The sequence below is a fragment of the Bombus huntii genome, unplaced genomic scaffold, assembly GCF_024542735.1.
Source record: "Bombus huntii isolate Logan2020A unplaced genomic scaffold, iyBomHunt1.1 ctg00000061.1, whole genome shotgun sequence".
NCBI lineage: Eukaryota > Metazoa > Arthropoda > Insecta > Hymenoptera > Apidae > Bombus > Bombus huntii.
Window position 1 is genome coordinate 1,136,026 of NW_026099322.1, and position 22,035 is coordinate 1,158,060.

At 35.8% G+C, this 22,035-nt stretch overlaps 1 pseudogene; it reads left to right on the top strand.

Moving 5' to 3' along the window:
• The first annotated feature begins 1,417 nt into the window (after positions 1–1,417).
• On the top strand, positions 1,418–19,205 carry LOC126875990 (organic cation transporter protein-like; annotated as a pseudogene).
• Positions 19,206–22,035: the final 2,830 nt, after the last annotated feature.

The window sequence follows — 22,035 nt, forward strand, 5'->3', positions numbered from 1 at the left end:
TGGATAAAAAAGAGAATTGCGTAAAACACAGAGAATTGTACAAGTCGAAGATAAGTAAATGATGTGATGTTGGAACAATAAAATTGCCGATTGAATGATCATTGCGAGTACCGTGTGAATTACGATGAAACCAACTTTATCATGATTCACACACGGTATACGATATACTTTTCAATTAATCCTATTAAATTTAATCACGCAAGACAAGCTGTTAATCAATTCACGTGTCAAGTATCATCGAGAGCTAAAGTTTGTCTCTGTTTCTTTGTTTCTAAAGTCCTTTAAATTTAAATTCGTTAAGTCGTTAGTATATTTCCATATAGCTTTTACCCCATCAAATTCATTTTTTCTTAAATAGTAACATTGATTTTGTAAAATCTGTAAAACTAAAGCTACATGTTACTCATTTTCCAACGTTTCTTTTCTACCATCGATTAATTAATGGTAAATCAATTTATATCAAATTTGTTAAATCAATTTCTATAACAATTAGTAATTAATATTAAAAGTCGAATAAATTAACGAGCCCCATTAGATAAATTCGTTCATTTCGTCGATAATGGAACGATTATTTCAAATTGTTTCATCGTTCGACTTTGAAACCACTCAAGGAACTATCAGTTACACGATATCTGACTAACGCTTCGACGGATGGATAATCAACGTTTGATTCACATGATCATTGTTTTTCCAGTTCACATATCATTAGCCGAATTCAATACCACGGTAAACCTGCGATACTAAAAATTACGTAATAATTTCTATTTTATAATCATTCTTTCCTACCTGAAAGAAATCGATCTTTCGTATATCATAAATCCCAATGTACGCAGCAAAGCAACTTAGAATTATACCTTTTTCTCTTTCTTGCTAAACAATTCATACTCAATTAATATTCCTGATCAATTAACCAGCCTAGCTGTCTGCTTATTATTGTATCTCTTCCAATCTGTACTATACTATACAAACAACACTGTAAATTACCATACGTAACATGGTGAAACACAGGAAATTCACAAATTCTCACTCCAAATACTCCGCAACTTCACCTCGTAATATCACTCAAATTTCCATGAGTCACCAACAGGCGAATTAAGTTAGTTAACCAAACACAGTTTGAGGAAACATATCAAACCATGCAACAACGTCGCAACGTTCTCGGAAGGTACACTCACCTGCGCGTCACCAGTTTATGTTTCTCGCTTTCCGGTCGCGTATACGTGTCGCGACAAAGCGACGAGAGAGAAAGAAGATTGCGGTGGTAGTGAGAAGAGCGAGAAGGGAAAAAAGCGTGCAAACGAGTCACGAGAAAACCCAACGGTCGCGGTGCAACAGGAGAAGCGGCTCTTTGGAATCGTAAAATCCCCGCAGTTCTCCAGTGACGTCTTCGACTTCGGCGTTGCTGTCGACAGGACGATCCACGGGGACCAAAGTCATCGTCCAATAGCCGCACACACGACGCTGGTGGGGCTCCGCTTTCGTTTGCACACGCTATAAAGCCCCGCTAATTGTCCACGCGGCGAACAGTCGGTGCGTGCCCCCTTTTAAACGACGATGTAGCGCGGCGTCCGAAAAATCGAGGATCCGTGCACCCAAGATCATTGTGACGATCGAGATCGAGCACGTGTCCTGGACTTGGATCACAGGATCACGAGAGTCGTTGCGATCCGCGATTTCTTTTGTTATTTTTCCCATTTCCGTTTTATCCTGTTGAAACAGTGAAAAGACATCCGGAAGAAGAAGAAGAAGAAAAGAGTAAAGTTTGTTCGAAATCGACTTATCGAGTCGGACAAAAGTGAAGAAGCTAGATTTCATTTTATTTCTGTGACTTCTGCAGAGAGTTTCTCGTTTTAGAAACAAAACCACGACGAGATTTGTGATACGCCTAGTGAAGTTTCGCGTTGCTCTCGGACGATCGTGGAAAAGGTAAACGTTTGTTTGCACCGATCATTCGTATCGATGTGTCGCGTGAGACTTGAATTTTGGTACAGTGGTTCGTCGTGAAAGTATTTGAACGCTGGTCGTAAAAGGCTTTGGTGTATAATGTATGTTATCTGTTACACGGAACATTATGAAGTATATCGGGAAAAACTTGTTCGATATAACCGTACCTGTGTTATCTTAGCCGTGTCTCATTACGGTGATAATTAAACTTCAAAATGTTTCGCCTAACACACATATTATAATATCTACTATATCCATAAAGGACTTCTATAAGTATTTCAGCATTTAGCATAGATAACTTACGTATCTTTATTGTATGCGTTACATAAAATATTTAAAAATTTTTTTAGTATCGGAATGAGACATGACTATTGTAGGTCAGTCAAATTTTTAGTCAATCTGAAAACTCATATAGGAGCTACTGCGATATTCATTGATCGCGAACATAATACACATGATATATTTACAAAATGTTTGCACAAATATTCAGATATTTTCATGTGAGCTACTGTATATTTGCTATTTTGCGAAGAAGGAAGAAAATGAAGTTCTTTCATTGCTCCAATCGTGTTTTATCTCTCATTAACACTTGCGTCGATAACCTACTTAGATGACCAAATTTCCATCGTTGAAGATAACAACTAAAAGTTTGGTATTTGCTTCGATCAAGTTACATACATACCTTTTCTTCGTGATTACTCGGTCTCTTTACTTCTTCTCACTTTCACGACCAATTTAATTAAAATCCGAGCCAATGACTGCTATAACACTGCTATAATATAATAATATATGGCTCTTAAGATTGGAAGTTTCGTTAAATATCACGATATAATGGTGGTCCGTTAATTGATCGAGATTTTGACTTGTTAAATAAACAATTTTGTCCTTATTAGTTCTTTAAAATGTCTTCGTGATGTGACAGTCAGTGTATTTGTGTTGACCTTTAATATACTGATGTGCAGTGACTTTCACGTCTACATTTATTTAGTTCAGATATTTTACTAATTATTAGAAACATACTGCAGACAATGTAGTAGAGCCTCTCTTTTCTGAAATAATAGGAAGACGAAATTTCATTTATCCAAATACAGTTTAAGAGTAATCGACAGATTCTTTAAATATTTATGAATCCATAATCAGATAATTTTTTCAACGTAAATAACTACACAGAGTTACGTTCTTTATCGTACTTCGAATTATCGGAGTTCTTCTACGAGTGCCACGAGTGCTTCGGCATGAGAAGATATCTTTTTATTAGAGTTTTCGTCTGCTGTTTTCATTTATATAAAATCGCCATTATTATCGTCTACGTGAAACATTTCATTACATCAGAATACTTGCGGCTTTCTACCGTTGCCAACATTCGAGGAATCTACGTGCTTTGAAGAATTTTCAATTATGTTTTTCTTCCTTTAATGTCTGTGACTCTGGCTTCTCCAATATCGTGTATTTTTGCTAATTTTGTTGCGCTTACATCACTTTCCAGTTTTCTCGTTTACATCGTATTTTCCTGCGATAGTTAGACCGCTTCCTAGTTTCATACCAAATTCGTATAATCACAATTCAATGAATCAAATCAAGGAAAGAGTACATTGTGTATGAACACTGACGACATACGTATGTACATATTTGAAACGGAAAAGGGCATTCGTTACGAAGAAATATTGTGTTTGGATAATAGAACGTTCGGATATTAGGCTATTTGGATAATACCGTGATATACATTTGCTACATCCATTTCGGTGTACCAATTAGGAATAAAAACATTAAAAAAACAAGTTGAAATGATTTACACAAGAAATAGAAAAATTACCACGGTATCTTAGAATGTTTTAGTATATTACGTACATCATTTTGCTTTTTTTGTTTATTTTTTCAGTAAGTGAAACACAGCGTCTGTGCCAGAATAACTAAGAGTAAGTTAGACGTTTGTGAGAAACTGTGACTAACTCCGAGTACAACATACGATAGAATGGTAATAATAGTGAAACTTATATACTAGGTAAACATTTCTAGTAGGCACTATTATGACAAAAAAATAACAGTACAAAGTAACTTAGGAGTAACAGAATCATAAAGTTCTTTAAGGACCCTTTGTGAAGAAACGTCGATGATGGCATAAACATTGGTATGCTGAGAGTTGAAGGATAGACGTCTATAGAATTTTGATAGTATCTGTCAGATATCTGTATCTCGTTGAAGATCAACAGCATCAGAGATTTCCTAGAACTCTGGCTCATTTAACAGCTAATTATTTTAAAGAAGGTTAGACAGAAGAAATCCATTTATGTTGATTTTCTAATTATAGCGTTACTTTATGATTAAGTATAAGGTTGAAGAGGAATAAACTTACTAGATCAAAGTCCTTTAAAGCTTGCTTATTCTTTCGAAGATAACTAACAAATCCGCAAAACTTTGTAGAAAGCTGTTTAATCACAAAGTTAAATAGATCTTTGAAATAGAAAATTTGCCAGCTGTGTATTCAATCTTAACGCTAGAAACTAGCAAATCAGACAAAATCACTGACATCGGATTTGTTGTTTTTGGAATTTCTAAAAATATACAAGTATTTTCGATAGCATCAGTGTTCACTTTTATTGGAACAGAAACGCGACTATATATACTTATCCATTATCGTGATATTTATCGAGACTATGTATAACATATTTAGATGGGTATCAAAAGGTCGGACGTTTTAATGATAAAATTATGTTTTTCTAAAGAACGTAAACTTAGAAAACTGCCTTCTTCTCCATGAACTTGGTATGTTTAAATGCCACGATCGACTAACAAAGCACTGTACTACAAAATACCAATCGATGCCGATCAGTGAGAGGTAAACTCACTATTCTAGAACAGGTGGTCAAACACTGCAATTAAGCAACAAGAATAGGACAACCGTGACTCATATAGTCTTTCAGAAGCCAAAATGATTAACTCTTTGTACACTAGTTCTTGCACATTATCTTGGCACACGGCGTTAGCGTTCAATTTTTCTAGAAGAGAAATTACTTCCATAAGCTCAATTTGTCGCAAAAAAGAACGCCGTAAACAATCATAAATTCCAAGATGAATAAGAAAAAAATAATTCCAATGTTGTCGCTGGACCATGGACTTTTATCATATAAAGCGATAATTAATCTAACTTACTCATTGTGTATTACAACAAATTTTTATTTCATTCGTTGCTTATTACGCAAAAGCTTATTCGCGTTAAATATGGTAGAACTCGATTAATTAATCGAACTTTTACCGATTTGAAGCACTCACTTGAACGTGAGCTCGTATCACGCGAACGAAAAATGATGAGTAGCGAAGAAAATTGGTGAACTCTTGTTATATGAATTCCAATCGATCCATATAAATTGTCCGTCAGGAAAATCAGATAATTGGGATTGCAATCTTAAATAAAATTTCTGTTTCTATCGACTACAATAAGTGTTTTAATGTATCATATTAAGAAACAATTAACTCGATAACGCCATTATAAATAAATAAATAGAACGATAATTCCTCGAAAACGATGGTATTCCAATATTAATAACAGATTTCTTTCCTTTCTTTTCTTCGTTTTCCCTTACGACCAAGAAGAACACCAATCAATAGGAAGACTTACGGTTGGAAGTGAAACCAAACGATCGTTCCACTTTGTATTGTTACGAGTCTGTAAGTTTGACTTTGTAGTTTGTGCGAGTTCCGCGAGATCAAAACGCTATGCTGTATCTCGTGTGCATCGAATGAATTTCAATGGCTCGATCGCGATCACGATCGCCTTCCCTGATCGATTCGAAGGCGAGAAAACTGGCCCCGCAGGGAAAAATCACGTATGCAAACTATATGTATCCATGCTAGCCATGATCGCTCTTATTAATTAGTTCTGGGATGTAATAGTTGTTCAAGGTGCGCACTTTTGTGTAACCGGTTACCGAGAACGTTTGACACACGCTTGTCCTCGTTGTTAAACGTCCAGGCCGGAACGGAAGCGATCGGTCGATAACGATCGTCCTGAGATCGTTAAGTCACTCGAGTTATGACGATCGTTACGAGCCTCCATTTTCATTGGTGCGTCGGTGGACGAGTTATTGCTACTCTGCTATGCGTTTTCAATCGGAAAAGGTCGGTTTTGAAGCTGTGTTCAATATTCGCGCGTAGCTTTTGCTGGAGCATACGTTTCTCATTAATTTCACGGATCGATTACTTTGGGGAGGTTTCTTACATTTTTTAATCGTAAAATTATTGGTTGTAAGATTTTTTTGATATACCATATTCTAAGGGATCTCGCTTTTTTAATGTTGTAACAATTTTCTAGAAATTGCAATGTAATTCTTAATCGAAATTTTGAGCCAGAATTATTTAAAATCATTATATCTAGCAATGTACGAGAAATATCGCAATACTTGTTTCATATAAGTTATTATATATACACACAGACAAATTATTTACATGCACAAATATCGCTTGCATTTTTTTGTCAGAATAAGGACGGTACCTGATGGGAAAATTCGTATTAATTTAGGTGGTCCTGGCTTAACGTTAGGGATAAACACGTGTTCGTTTTATTGCACGCTTTACGCACAATCCGGAAATCAATGCTAACTTAGTCGATCGTTGTTCAAAGCGAACAATTTATCACAGCTGACTAGTTGCTACGTAGGAATGTGTTTATTCAGTATTTTTGTTAAGGAAAATGTATTTTTAGTGTTGTATACTTCATGTATATACAGATGCAGCTACGACTCGGATAATTACTGATTAATGATAGCAATCTGCTATAATTGACTAATACTTACTATAATACGTTTACCTATTTTGCATACAATTTCTTTTATCTTTTTTTTTTTTTTTTTTACTATGAGCAAATGGTGTTGGATCGAACGCATTATGTATCTTTTTCAAATTTTCTTATTTTATATTTTATATTTTTATTTTATAGCTTCCTTGAAAATTCTATGAAAATTAGGATTTTTAATGATTCGAAGATTAGAAAATTCGAAGATCGTGAGATTAGAAGATTCGAAAATTCAGACTGAACAATTTGGAGATTTGCAACCTTGTGAATTAAAAGATCCAGAATTTGTTAGACTTATTAAAAAATGGTGTATTCAAAAATAGCATATTCTCTTTCGAAGACATTTTTCTCAATGTATCCTATTGGAAAGTACAAACTTCATATATCACTTGAATCTCGATTAGAATCTCAATTAAAGTAATCATCCACACAATCATTATCGCCAAAAATGCCATTCAATTTGTGGCAGAAAAATTCTTTTCTCGTGTCCATCGGCATACCGTTGTAACGTAAAGTGCGTTACAGTATACGCGAAATAATTTATGCAAATGTTACCAAGCCCCTAGAAAATAACAGTTATGTCACGGACTGGTCACTTCCGGTTCTCTCGTCATTAATACTCTTTTTTTTATCTAAGTTCGTGGTAATCGCAACGAACATTAATTACACAGAACCGTAATAAATAATCATCTACACTTATGAAACATCTATGTATGGACTGTTTTAAATGTTTTACATATGCGCTACATCGGTGATTAATCGAACGCGATCATCTCGTAGATTTCGTGAAAGATCAAATCTAACCGCAATTATCTTACAAAAAATGTCATTAAATTAATAATATTTTAAACGAACTTAATTCTACGAGAAATTTCATTGAACGCCAGTAAATTAACGATATTTAAATAATAAATAATATTTCATCAAATAAAGAAATAATTAATCAATTAAAACTTGCAGGGACGATTTTATAATCGATTTAATCATCGATCTATTTTCGAAATGATTTGCAAGATTGAGATCTGAATCGTGTAAATTGCACGGTGTAAATATCATATCGTGTTGTACGATGGTTGAAAAAAAGCGAGTTTGTGCAAAAGGGGATTTCTCTTTGGGGTATAAAAGGTTTCTTAGAAGACGAAGGTGGTTGGGAAAGAGTTTAATTGGCGGCAAATTAAGGATTCAATTATCAAAGGGAGCAAAAGCTTTCGCGCGTATATTTTATATTGAAAATGATTGCTCTTGATTCAACGTTTATAACGTTGGCCTTCGTGAAGTAAAAGTAAAATGGCGTTCGCTAACGGTGTCGAATTTTTTCTTAACGATTCTAGTTGAATAATATCACGAATTTGTCGGGATTATTGTAACAATAATTTTACTTACTTGTTTTAATTATCCAGTAATTAACTGTAGTAATCGTTCACTGATAGAATCAAATTTTTATCGAAAATTTTATTTAAACAAGATTCAAAGATTCATACAAATTACTATGGCGCTACAATAATTTCGTTTACTTCTTTCATAAGCACACAATCTTTACGATAAATATCTTCCTTGATAATTTTATTTATGTAATACCTACTTGGATTTTTTAATAATTAACTATAATTGCTTTTTTATTGGTGCTTGTTTCTTAACTGAATAATCTTTAAAAAAAAAAGGCAACAATCGTGTGACATTCTGCACAGTGTCAAAATAAGCAGGAACCGGAGGTATGGTGCTCTATTATTTAAAATTTTTATTAATTGTCTTTAGAATTAATTATTATTTACACATTACGCACGATACATTTTGTGTATTTCATGATCATTTCTTCTAAACAAACTCTTCTATTCCAATGACAATTTACATCTGATTACATTACATTTTTATTTAACAATCCTCACGTCCCAAAAATATTATCTTCCTATTTGCAAAAAGGATCTAATAAGAAGCAAATTATTTAAAGGACACTCCAGTTAGAACGTACAAGTGACAGCAATAAGCCTTCGATAGTATCCTCCATTTTGCAATAACCTTGCAAAAATGTTCAAGGATCTTTCCTTTTCTCTTCCTCTCTAGCAAATTCAAATCACTTTTTCCAGTACACTCTGTATCACCTTGAATTAGCCTTTACCTAAGATTATATCGTGTCAAAAAGTAGCATGGCAATATATCTAGACAATACAAACATCTACTTCCTTTCATCTCGACTTTAGATTTCATCTTCTTCATCTTGATTTCAACAATGTGGTTCACCTCACCTTGAACCCGTTTAAGAAAATTTAGCGAAGAAGAGATTCCTCCGCTTAATAAGAGAAAGATCATAACACGTTGATAAACATGAGAAATTATCCGGCTAAATGTAACGAAGAGATAGACATAAGAGAACTTGCTACTAAAACAACAGTCGCTCACGTGAAAGTACTCGGGCACTTAAACAAACCTTTGGTGATTTTTATACGAGACACTTTGAGATTTCATTGACACTGAAGTGAGACACGATCGTCGTAATTACATTGAGAAAATTTGAAACAGATCTAAACGTGTATATAGAAATTTCATATATTTATTGGAAACATATATTATTGTTATTTTATATATAAAAATTACCAGAGTATTTGAGCAGTCAATTATTCGCTAAATTAATAAGAATAATAAGCCACGATGTACGTAGTAAAATCATCATCATGTGTTATATACATATTAATTTTTCATTTAACATATATATTTGCGAAATATATATACATTGTCTCATGTATATATATCTTCAATATACAATCTCAGATTGATTCCAAATTTTACTATTATAATCTCGATAATCGTATCTCGTTAGAGTGCTAACGAAATTATAGAACGTTTCGTGATATGAAAGTGTTCGAGTACTTCCGTGAGCCACTGTATATCATAAGATCGATCACCTTGATCGTTTATCGATCTGTATTCGTAAAACACATAAAAAGGTATGAACGCATTGCAACACGAATTTATTCGACGACCTAATAATACCCCATTCACCTTGAACTTAGTTTCCTCGTAACGTGTAATTCGAGTTAAGTAGGTGATCGAGGATCATTGATTCGCAGATATCGAGATAATGACAGTCATGACGGAGTCCGTAAAAGCCGAGGAGGGCGAACGTCCGAAGATCGAAACCTTCGACGACATACTACCGTACGTTGGCGAGGCCAGCCGCTACCAATGGTTCCTTTTCATCATGCTCCTTCACCTTCGTCTACGCGTTCCTCTACTTCACGCAGTTCTTCATCACGCTATTGCCAGCTGAACACTGGTGTACCGTTCCGGAACTCGAACGATGGAACCTCACAGACAAACAAAAGTAAGTGACACTTTATGTGCAATTTGTCTTATTTGAATTATTGAGTTATACGTAACGAACGATCCTACATAGTTTCTTTATGTTCGAATTTACCCTGTTACGCGATAGACATTTTCAGCTCCGGCAGATCGAAATGGTCAATAATCATGTTGATCGTATAACAAATCAATACATGTTTTCATTAAAGACGTTCCTTTCGATGTCTAGAATTAACCACCTTCTATAGGAGACAATTTATATGCATATGTACTGTTAGAATTGAATCTTGGAATTAGGATTAATATTCTGTGGAAGACACAATGTTTATGTTGAAATAATACAATGTGATATTTATTAAACAATTATTTCGAGAGTTATAAATGTGCGTTCTGGAATGTAGACAGTTGGCTAGTTATTCACAGACTGGCTTAGTGACCCATGGCCCTTGAAAAGGTTTAGAGCCCCACTCTCTATGCAGTAATGAGTGTGACCTGTGTGGGTGTCTGTGTGGCGTCACATGTGGCACAGAACCTTCTAGTAGCTTCTCGACGTGCCCGTCTAGAATGTTCCATTCATATCCTCACGCTTCTTCCGGCGTCTTTTTGAAAAAGCATGCACGTGCCAACTGCCGTGGTGCATCTCACGAACGCACGCTGTTGGGGATGGCGCTGGCAACGAATGGAAGAATCTGTACGATCAAACACTCTATCCGCATGCGACAGATATCGTTGTATTCCAACATGTACATATCTGTTCAAGTCACGTGCACGTAGTTTAAACCAGGCTTCTCGAAAGCCTGTTTGTTTTCCATGCAGGTCGCAATAAATATTCTCGACGACAGAATCTTCCACTTGCACGGAGATTTCCATTTTCTCAGCTGTGATAACGTATCGCATTGCGACAATTTATTTCTTTAAAACCACAATATAATATCTGATAACTTGCACGAAACAACTGTGTTTATTGAATCAGGAAAACCCAGGTATTGCGTTGTATATGTAAATGCATATGTAAATATCGTGTCGTACGGGAGTGGGGGAGATACCTGTTACGACCGTTCGCGGAGAGACGCGGTCGCGAGGAAAACGCGTCAGCGAGAGGCGTAAATTCTCGCTACGATTCGGTGAATCGACGCCGCGAAGTAGTCGTTCCCCTGTTTCGGTTAGGATAACAGAGGTGTTTGAATGAATATGACACAGTAGTAAGTTATATTTCACCGTTTATTCCAACAACTTATAACAAAGGCAGTTACGCTGGTGAGTGTGTACGAGATGAGTGAGTGACTGATCTGCGGGTGTTGACCGTTCGAAGGATGTAAAATCAGTACTGTCTTGGGAGACGATAATGTGTCGGAGGAACGCTAAGGATGGGTGTGTCTAGCGCACGGGGCCATCGGATTTGTTCGTGACGATTTGAGTTAGGAGAGTGAGGGAGTAGGCTTCGTCGTTAATTGGTTAGACGAAGGGTCTTAACCGCCCTCGAGAGAAAGTGGTTAGTGGGAGGAAAGTTGCAGCGTACGTGAGAAAAACTAACTTTCCCTTGTTAAGCCGTGGTAGACAATAGTCTCTAGAAATTCCTCGGAAACAGATGTTTGTTTCGTTTGAAGGACCTTTTCTAGGAAATCTATGAAATTTATGGAAGGTCCTTGAAACTATGGAGGATACGCTGCGAGTATCCGAAGACATCTGGTTGCCATATTGCCTGCGGTGTGTGGCCTCGGCTAGGTAGAATGTTACGCGACGTAACAATACCTGTAACCAGTTTGCGACGAGATAAAAATAGTTGGAAATCGCGATTCCATAGTTATACTATTATCAACGTCTTTTTCACGTGTTCTATTTCAAGAACGTAAGGAATTACCGGCGAAAGGATAGGATGTCTGGATGGCACGATTCCAACGAATCGTGTTACCATTCTTGACGACGCATGCGAGATCTGGTTTTCTACGATCCGTCAACGAGGAAAATCGTTCGTTTCGCACAATTTCTCGAATCTCCCCGCGTACCGTTTATTTGTCTGGAAATAGACTCACCGATACGTGCAGCGATCGGTAATTAAATCCCAACACAATTCGAATGCCTCGGAGTGCAATAGATACGGGACGATCGTCCTTCCAGCTCTTGCCTTTGTTCCTATTTTTACGGTCATTGTCTCTTTTCCTCTTTTGTATTTTGTGCTTTTGTTTTCCTGTTACTTTATTCTTTCACTTTTCCCATTTTTGATTTTTTTTTTTTTTTTTTGAAACAGCAGATTTATAAATAATAAGTAGGCCGCGGATTTTTATGCGAATTTTACTTTTACAGAAAATTTTAAAATGCAGAAATGTAAACACTATTAAAGATAATGTGTTATTACTGTTACTGATATCGTCGTTATTCTTTATTAGAGAAATTATTATAGATTTTTATATTGTTATGTATATTACTTTTGTCACTTTTTTTATTTAAACAGGATTCGAATTAAGTTTCAAGGAATTGGACTAATTTAAGATTAGGATTAAAAACTATGCACTTTTGAGTAGAATTTTCATCTTATTTTTCCCATTTCTCTCCCTCTCTCTACCATTTGCTGTCATTTTTCCTTGGTTATTTAAAAAAAGATAAGAAAATCAAACGAAAATTAGTATTCTTAAAAATACTTCTTGCAAATTTCATCACCGTTAATGTAACGTATTCTTGTTTTATGTAGGATTGCACTATCGATCCCTCCAGCGTCGAGTGAGGAATTGCTGGCGGAAGGTGCGACTTCGTTTTCGCGATGTAACATGTACAATGTGAACTATACCGACATATTGGAGAGTGGTATCAGAGAGGCAGACCCATCCTGGCCAATAAAACCATGCCGTCGTTCTATAAATATTTACGGTCTTTCGTAAAGCTGCTGACGATAGCATATAATGCAGTCATTATAAAAAAAGTCCTTGTTGGTTGCACGAACTTAGACGTAGGTGTAATTACTTGTTATGCTGTTTGCATTTTAACAGAGCTCGTTTATAGCGGAACATAAAATTAACCTTGTCATCCTTAATTATTTGTACGTCTCGGCGTATTAAATCACGAACATGAATCCGTTTATATAATATCGCATAAATCGGAAAGTGAAAGTTACAACTGTACAATAGACAGATATTTCGAATTGAACGTATAAATACGCATTTGGTAACTTCTTACGACTCAAGAAATTTTTATCGAATATTTATTGTTATTATTATTATTTCTAATTTCTATTTCTGCTATTTTATTACTAAAAAGTCCTGCTTAAATCGGGAGATACTATCTTCTACTTAACAAATTTATATTCCTTCCACTATGACAAATTCTCTAATCATATCCAAGAATTATGCAAACAACCTCTACTATTTTATTACTAAAAATATTACCAAAAGACTACAATTAACTAACCTACGACTCAGGTTCTCAATTCTGATGATATTAAAAAACTACGGAATTTATTACTCGTCCTTTCGTCGTCTTCCTTATTCTCTTCACCTTCTATCGATTTTCCAACCACGCGGTGTTTTTTCATAACTAGCCGCAATCATAAAGCATCCCCCTTTTCTGTTTCAGCTGGAATGGGTATGCGACCACGCATTCCTCGGCTCAGCAGCACAATCGGCCTTCTTCGTCGGCAGCATTCTTGGAGGCTTAATATTCGGTTACATAGCCGACCATTGTGGCAGAATTCCGGCGTTGGTTGCGTGTAACGCGGTTGGTTTCATCGCGTCTGTCGGCAGTGCGTTTTGCAACAGCTTCTGGAGCTTCTGTCTGGCGAGATTAGTCGTCGGTACCTCGTTCGATAACTGCTTCAACGTGCTTTTCATTATCGGTGAGTCATCGAGAAAATTATAAGAGAGAAAAAGCTGTTGAGAATAGGAAAACTATAATTTATGACCTAATAATGAGGCACCGGTATCGGTCCCGTTTTACGTAACGATTAACTATTTATGACGTGTTTGAATAAATGTTTATTGCCCTATGTCGGTTTGTTTTTTCTTAAGTCAAATTTTTATTCGAATTTTACGATATCAATTTTAAGATATTTAATGGTAAATGATTTTACTAAAACTTTATATTTTGGAATTATATCTCGTAATTTGAAATTTGTTGTGTAATTGTATATCTAGTTTGGTATTAAAATTACATGTGTCTAGGGATACTTTAAGATATTTTATTTTAAACGACAGGATACTTAATTCTGTATACTTTTCTGGTATGAAATTGTATCTTTCGAGTGACCTATTTCCCTATGGAGAATAATCTTCGGTTATACCACGATTACTGAGGCACTCTCCGTTCGATATTGAGATGAAAGCAGTGTTCCTTTTAAAATTCTTTTTAATTCAAAACGATCTTACATTGTCGATGTTAATGATTTATAAAATCTACAAATAAGTCTGAATATTTGAAATTAGATTGGTAAAAAACGAAGAAAGGACAAACCTAAAGGAAATAAGGAAACAATATTATTATATCAAATGAAGAAACGAAATTGACGAAACATTTGGGAAGATTTCTATAACGATGTAATACAATAACGATATCACGAATTATTCTTTCAGTGATCGAATATGTCGGTCCGAAATATCGAACTCTGGTAGCGAACATGTCGTTTGGACTTTATTTCGCGGCAGCCTCGAGTCTTCTGCCTTGGATCGCATATTGGATCTCAAATTGGAGGATTCTCAGCATGTCCTATGGTGGTTGCGTTTGTAGGACCATGGATTGTTCCTGAAAGTGCACGGTAGTTTAATTCCAATTTCTTTTTCATTATAAAAATATAATACAAAGAAATTTCGTAAGTAAATTAGTATACGATAGTATAGTAGACATTTAATCTTACCTCGTCCTTTGGATTATTTTTGTATCTTCGTATCATCGGAAAATTCTTTAAAAATAATCCTCAAAGAAATATAAGAAATTTCTTTTACGTTAAAGTTTCTCTTAAAACATCAAAAGTCCTTTGAGACCGGACCATAAAAATTCCAAAATTATAGCTGAATTAAATTGGGTAATATTTTATCCAACAATACATACTATCTTGGGATCGGTTATTACATCGATTCCTCTGTCTCGTAAATAAAACATCTCAAGGTCAACATCTTTCTCTCGATAAGCCATCACATTTTTAGCTGTGCAAAATAAATGATTGATGCGTAACTAGACAGCTCTATTCAAATTTGCACAAAAAGTTTGTCGATACAAAAGGTTGGTGAAAGTGATAATTTTGAAAATTTCTTACAGGCTTTTATAACGTTTGCGTATTTCATATACTTCCGTAGTTGGTACATAACCAGTGGCAGGGTGGACAAAGCGATCGAGATGCTGAAAAACTTCGCTAAAGTGAACGGTAAAGAGGTGAAGCAAGAAATATTCGACGAATTTGAGAAAAGTTGCAAGGCGATGAATGAGAAGGATCAATCGCATAATCAATACACTGTCCTACATCTCTTCAAGCTGCCACGACTTGGTCGTATCACTATCATGCTCATCATTTATTGGTAAGTTAACCTTTCCAACATCAATCGAACAAACTACACAGCTAGAACTTTTTACTTGTAAATTCTCAGCAATGATTACAATATTATTTTAGAAAAAACTAAGACACCAGAGAAATTTACAATCATATACGAAAAGATATACAGGGTGGTTGGTAACTGATGGTACAAGCGGAAAGGGGGTGATTCTACGCGAAAAAAGAAGTCGAAGATATAGAATAAAAATTTTTCGTTTGAGGTTTTGTTTTCGAGAAAATCGACTTTGAATTTTCGCTCGGAAAAATTAAAAAAAAATTCTATTCTATATGTCGGGCCTAGCCACGTGTGATGTTGCCTCGGAGGTGTCGATACAATAGGACATACGTTGTATTAATAATCAAACTTCAGGCAGAAACTGCCTAGCAACGGCGTTTGGAACCTTCTCGATGCTTCCAAACGGGTATAGAAAACAAATGCAATCGTACAGCGAGAATAATTCCACGAGGCTGGCATTCGTGTGATTGCTTTGGGGAGTGATACATCGAGCATTTTCAACAATCGTATTTTGCGCCTAAGATTAGTTTACGTTTAGTGAAGAGTTATCCCGTTGACTGTGGATTCGTTTGAACCCAAAGACATTGTTAATAGTGTTCATTAAACTTATTATTCATACAATTTATTATTCACTAATTTTATCATTCGTTAAACTTATTATTCATTAGACTTATTATTTGTTAAGCTTTGTGATAGTCCTGTATATACGTGTAAATATAATCTCGGCTTTGTGAAACAATGGCTAATTCACGTGAAGAGTTGTTACAAAATTCTAACCATAACCCGACATATATTTTCGACTTCTTTTTTCGCGTACGACACCCGCTTTCCGCTTGTATCACCAGTTACCAACCACCCTGTAGATAGGAAAGGTATTCAATTTTATACTTCCTTTACGTTTCTTATATTTTCTTTGTTTTTAATACTATGATAATTCTGAATCTTCCTGCATTTCCTAAAATAAAATTAACTAAGAATATGTTCTTAACTCTCAGCCTCACGATATTCCAATTATATTATACCGTTAATTCAACCAAGTTACCAATCAGCCTCGACGCTACTTCCCTGTCTTTATAAAACCAGTATTAAAATAGACACAAATTACCATAAACTAGATACAAACTACTCGAATGAACATTAAGAGAGTATATGGGGCATTTTATGTGGGTCATTAAGAATCTGCTTAAGTATATAATTAGCATCGATAAACGTCAAACGCGAGGGAACGAGTATGCGAAGGATTAATAAACGATCTTGAAGTCCAGCGTGATTCATGTATGACTCGGCTGATTTTTTTCTAGGTTGCTGATGGTGTGGGTGTTCGACGGCCACGTTTGGAACATGAAACTTCTGGACCCCGACGTTTTCACGTCGTTCTCTTTAGCGTCCCTCACGGAACTTCCGGCCGCTGTTCTACTCGCCCTTTTCCTTGACAGATGGGGCAGACGATGGATGGGTTTCGCATCGGTGTTCCTCTGTGGCATTTTCTCCTTCGTTGCCATCGCTATCCCTTCTGGTAACATTTTTTCTTTTTTTTTTTTTATTTCTTGATAAATGACTTGTCAATCGATATTATTCAATAAAATAGCAGGAACGTGTGAATAGCAGTGAGAAAGCGGGGGTGAATTTTATAGAAAAAATCCGGTTTTATCGATCGACGGTCGTTTTAAAAAGCGCTTTTCTGAAGCTTCTCCAGTGAAAGCTTTGGGAGATTGAGAAATGAAAGCTCGTGCTTGATGCAAGAATAATGTTTTTGTTAGATAGTAAGGAGATAAGCGGTAGCGTTAGGGGATATCCGTGTTTTCAAGGACATTAAGGAGTGGAAAATAGACATTTTTTAATCCGTATTTAGAATAGAACGTTGTAGTTATAAAACAATTTACTATTTTTATTTCCTCATCTTGCAACAAAACTTTCCTTCGAATTCTCTTTTATCGTTTATAGACAACAGACTTGAACGACATAATAATATAGACCCGTATTATTTAAAATCGTATTATAGAGAATTTACAATTATACAATCCGGTCATTTTACTTAGTATTAATAATAATCGAATCTTATAAAATTTTTTTATACAAATATTCTTCTTCTCTTCTTTTCTTTTTCTTTTTCGCCTTTAAATCCTATTCCATTAACGATTGACATTTATTTCTCAACGTCACATACTCGACAGGAATGACATTTAATTTTTAATTGGACCATGCGCGCATCGGGTGTATGTATCGTGCGTGGAATGCGGCGATCGTGGCATTTACATATTTCTCAACTTATTCAAGGTTCGACAATGGTTGCCATGGCGATTATAGCGCGTCTTGGGGTGAATATCGCCGCGAATATTGGTTTCCAATATGCAGCGGAAATGCCGCCGACTGTGGTGAGAGCTCAGGGCGTGTCTTTGATCCATATCATCGGTTATATCGCCCACATTTTGGGACCTTACATTATTTATCTGATAAGTGAATCGAAATTTCTGTTAACGACATCGTATTTCTACGATCCGAAAATTACTCAACCTCTTTTTTAATTTACGACTAATATTATCTGTTATTGAAATACGTTTTTTTAAGTTGGTTTAATTTGTAGAAAAATTATGTTCCTTGTCGGCCATGGATTCTTCTTGCGATCTTACGAATCACGGAAACAAGATAGATTTTCGATATATTTTCCTCCGTTTCGTTTTTTTGCGAAGGAAATGTAACTTTTCTATTGTCTGTAATTATTTACAGGTTTGCGATACTACACTATAGCTTCGTTTCTAAATGAAACGAATGTTTACAAAATCTCGTTATACAGGTAACACCAATGATCCTTTGTATACTGACAACTTCTTCAAATTCTGTCTTCAACCAATATTCTTTATTAATATTTAAAAGAATATTAAGTATACAGAAAATACGAAGAGGAATATTTGCGAGGACACTCTCGATTATTGTGTAAGTTATTCTGTTTTGAATTATAAATTTACCTCAAAGTATACTATTATTTGTGTAATGTTATTACCGAAAATGAACTTATGGAAGTATTCATTTATTTCCCGAAAATCGAAGGGAAATTAAGGAATTAGCGGAAAGCGGAATTAATCGCTATTACTTCTAAAAGAGGTATAAAGAGAAGCGTATAAAAGGGAGAATATTTTTCATTTAATTTAGGCTGACATTGATCCATCTTTACCGCTGGTTGCCCTCGGTTTGCTGTCTTTTGGACACGCCTTCCTGACCCTTGGCTTGCCAGAAACGTTGAACCAGGAATTACCAGAAACCCTACAGGAGGGTAACGACTTCGGCAAGGAACAAAGTTTCTGGTGGGTTCCGTGTATATCCTCGTAAGTATAGATTCTATAATATTCTTCCTCCGCCTTATGTCAATATAAATTTACTAATAATCGTTTATTTCAATTTGACAGGAGCAAAATGCTGAAAAAATCTTATAGAAAGAAGAAAGGCCTTTCAAATCCAGCGTTTACTGGCAGTGTTCAAAAAATGGATTGTACTAGGTTATAGCGGTTAGATTTGGCGACGGCGCGAAACTTGCCAGTGGCGCGAAACTTGCCAGTGGCGCGAAACTTGCCAGTGGCGCGAAACTTGCCAGTGGCGCGAAATTTGCCAGTAGGGTGAAACTTACCAGTGGCATGAAACTTACCAGTGGCATGAAACTTGTCAGTGGCATGAAACTTGTCAGTGGCATGAAACTTGTCAGTGGCATGAAACTTGTCAGTGGCATGAAACTTGTCAGTGGCATGAAACTTGTCAGTGACATGAAACTTGTCAGTGACATGAAATTGCCAGTGGCGTGAAACTTGCCAAATTCTTTGTAAATATAGTTATTAAACGTATGCGTGTGATGTTAGATGTTAAGATATTACGAACGTATTGAGATTGGAGAGCTATTGAGAGAAACTAGGAGGAAGTATCGATTATTGCAGTGAAAGAGACAAGAATCGTCAAATTACACAAGGTATACGTTTAAGCAATTAATTGACGCTTCATCGACGAAGTAGCTTTGTTGCACACAAGATAAAGTGTATCTTTTTTTAATTGGAATGACTGTATAAAAATGTGAAGAAATTTAAAGAATCAAGAACGCGGCATTTAAAGTACGTTGCGTTCACATATTGCGATGTAATTATTTCGCGTACTATAACGTCGGTAAAGTGTTGGAAATGAGAAACGATTCAAGTATCTTATGTAAATGTACAATTAAATTCAGTATTGGATATACGTATTAAAGGAAACGATATATAAGGAAATAATATACCATAGTATTTATGCATCTTTCGCTTTAAAAATCGAAAAGAAAGATCTATATCTTTTTCTCCTTGCTCTTTTTTTTCTTTTCTCGTTGAAGGAATACTCTAGTTGAATTTATTTAACTGTGAAATACCGTGAATAACAAAGGATTGCCACGAGACTCGAAACACAAGAAGAGAGCTGTCTTCGCGCATTGTCAAGCTTTCAACTTGTCTTCTTTATTACGAATCGCCTTTGTATCAATATAGGTGATTCATAAATCGCCGACACTTGAAATGAGAGTTTCGATCGACTTTTAAACCGAAGTGTATTTTGCGTTCGCTCGATCAACGTGGCTTTTTTTCATCATCCATTTATGCATCAACACGTTGAATGCTTTGAAAACTCTGAGATCTCTGTTATTTAATTTAAATATATACATACATATATATATATATTATTCTAATGAAACATCAAAATTGAAATTCTTTTATGATATTTTCTTTTTTATGATCTTTCAGTATTAATACGAGAAATATCTCTATTTGATATATTTAGATATAATAAGAATATTACTTCTAATAAGTATCCTTGAATCCGTAATTACTGATCATTCATAAAATGGAATGCATTAAAACAATTAATTGCTAAGCGTTCATTAGCTACCATCATACCCAATTGAGATTAAAAAATGAAAGTTGTAGGATCTTTTTAAGCAGGAATTTTTTTTAATACAAAGGATATTAACATAATGTTCGACATTCTTCCGAAATTGTTCTGTTTAAATCCAATGGAAAAAGCAGTAAATAATTTATAGAATTATATACAAATTTTAGAAGAAAAATTGATAGATAATGAGTTAATTTTGAAAATGCTCAGTGTTACGACCGTTCGCGGAGAGACGCGGTCGCGAGGAAAACGCGTCAGCGAGAGGCGTAAATTCTCGCTACGATTCGGTGAATCGACGTCGCGAAGTAGTCGTTCCCCTGTTTCGGTTAAGATAACAGAGGTGGTTGAATGAATATGACAGAGTATAGTAAGTTATATTTCACCGTTTATTCCACAACTTATAACGAAGGCAGTTACACTGGTGCGTATGTACGAGATGAATGAGTGACTGATCTGCGGGTGTGTCTACCCGCTCGAAGGATGTTGACCGTTCGAAGGATGTAAAATCAGTACCGTCTTGGGAGACGATGATGTGTCGGAGGAAAGCTAAGGATGGGTGTGTCTAGCGCACGGGACCATCGGATTTGTTGGTGCCGATGTTATTTAGGAGAGTGAGGGAATAGGCTTCGTTTCTAATTGGTTAAACGAAGGGTCTCAACCGCCCTCGAGAGAAAGTGGTTAGTGGGAGGACAGTTGCGGCGTACGTGCGAAAAACCAACTTTCCTTAGTTAAGCCGTGGTAGACAATAGTCTCGAGAAATTCCTCGGAAACAGATGTTTGTTTGAAGGACTTTAGCAGGCAAGTGACTCGGGTTTATGACGGATGCTTAAGGCTATTGAGGGTACGCCGTACGGAAGAGCGGACATCTGGTGTCCGTCTGGCCCGCGGTGTGTGACCTGGGCCAGGCAGAGAGTCGCCCGGCGTAACACTCAGGTTTAAATGTTACTTGAAACAGATCGAAACTCCGTCACGTGTTCAATTAGAAATAGTAAAATTCTGATTCGCGAAGAGACGCGAATATTTCCAATCTCGTTCCTTTCGATCCTCCGACCTGTTCGTCTTAAGCGCACAATCTCCGTTATACCACCTTTAAACAATGATTCTAGCAACTAGAATCATTCGATCGTTAGAATCATTCGCGTACTTATGAGACTAGCCCCTGCTTTCAGTTACCGATTAAAAAGACATACTATTGTTCGTTGCAAATATCAGCTATCGTTCCTCAAAACCTGAGATTCTTTGAAATATTCCTACGCTAGAGATTCAACTGTACATAATTGTTCAAGGCTACAAGTTAGTTCGATCCTCGTGATGCAATGGATAATAATTCGATCGTCTGGAAAATAATTCTGGACGAAAGAATTCTCATTTAATCCTTGACGGTCGATGATTTTGTAAATCATGTACGATATCGTAATCAGGAATGAATTCTTTTATATTTCTAATCTTGAAATTACACAGGGCCAATACATATTAAGCTGAATCGCAAATAAATATTAAGGGAGTCTTAAGGAGTTATAATATCGACATTTCTTATCAATACGATAGTGATATAATAATGTGATATAGTACAGAGTGTTT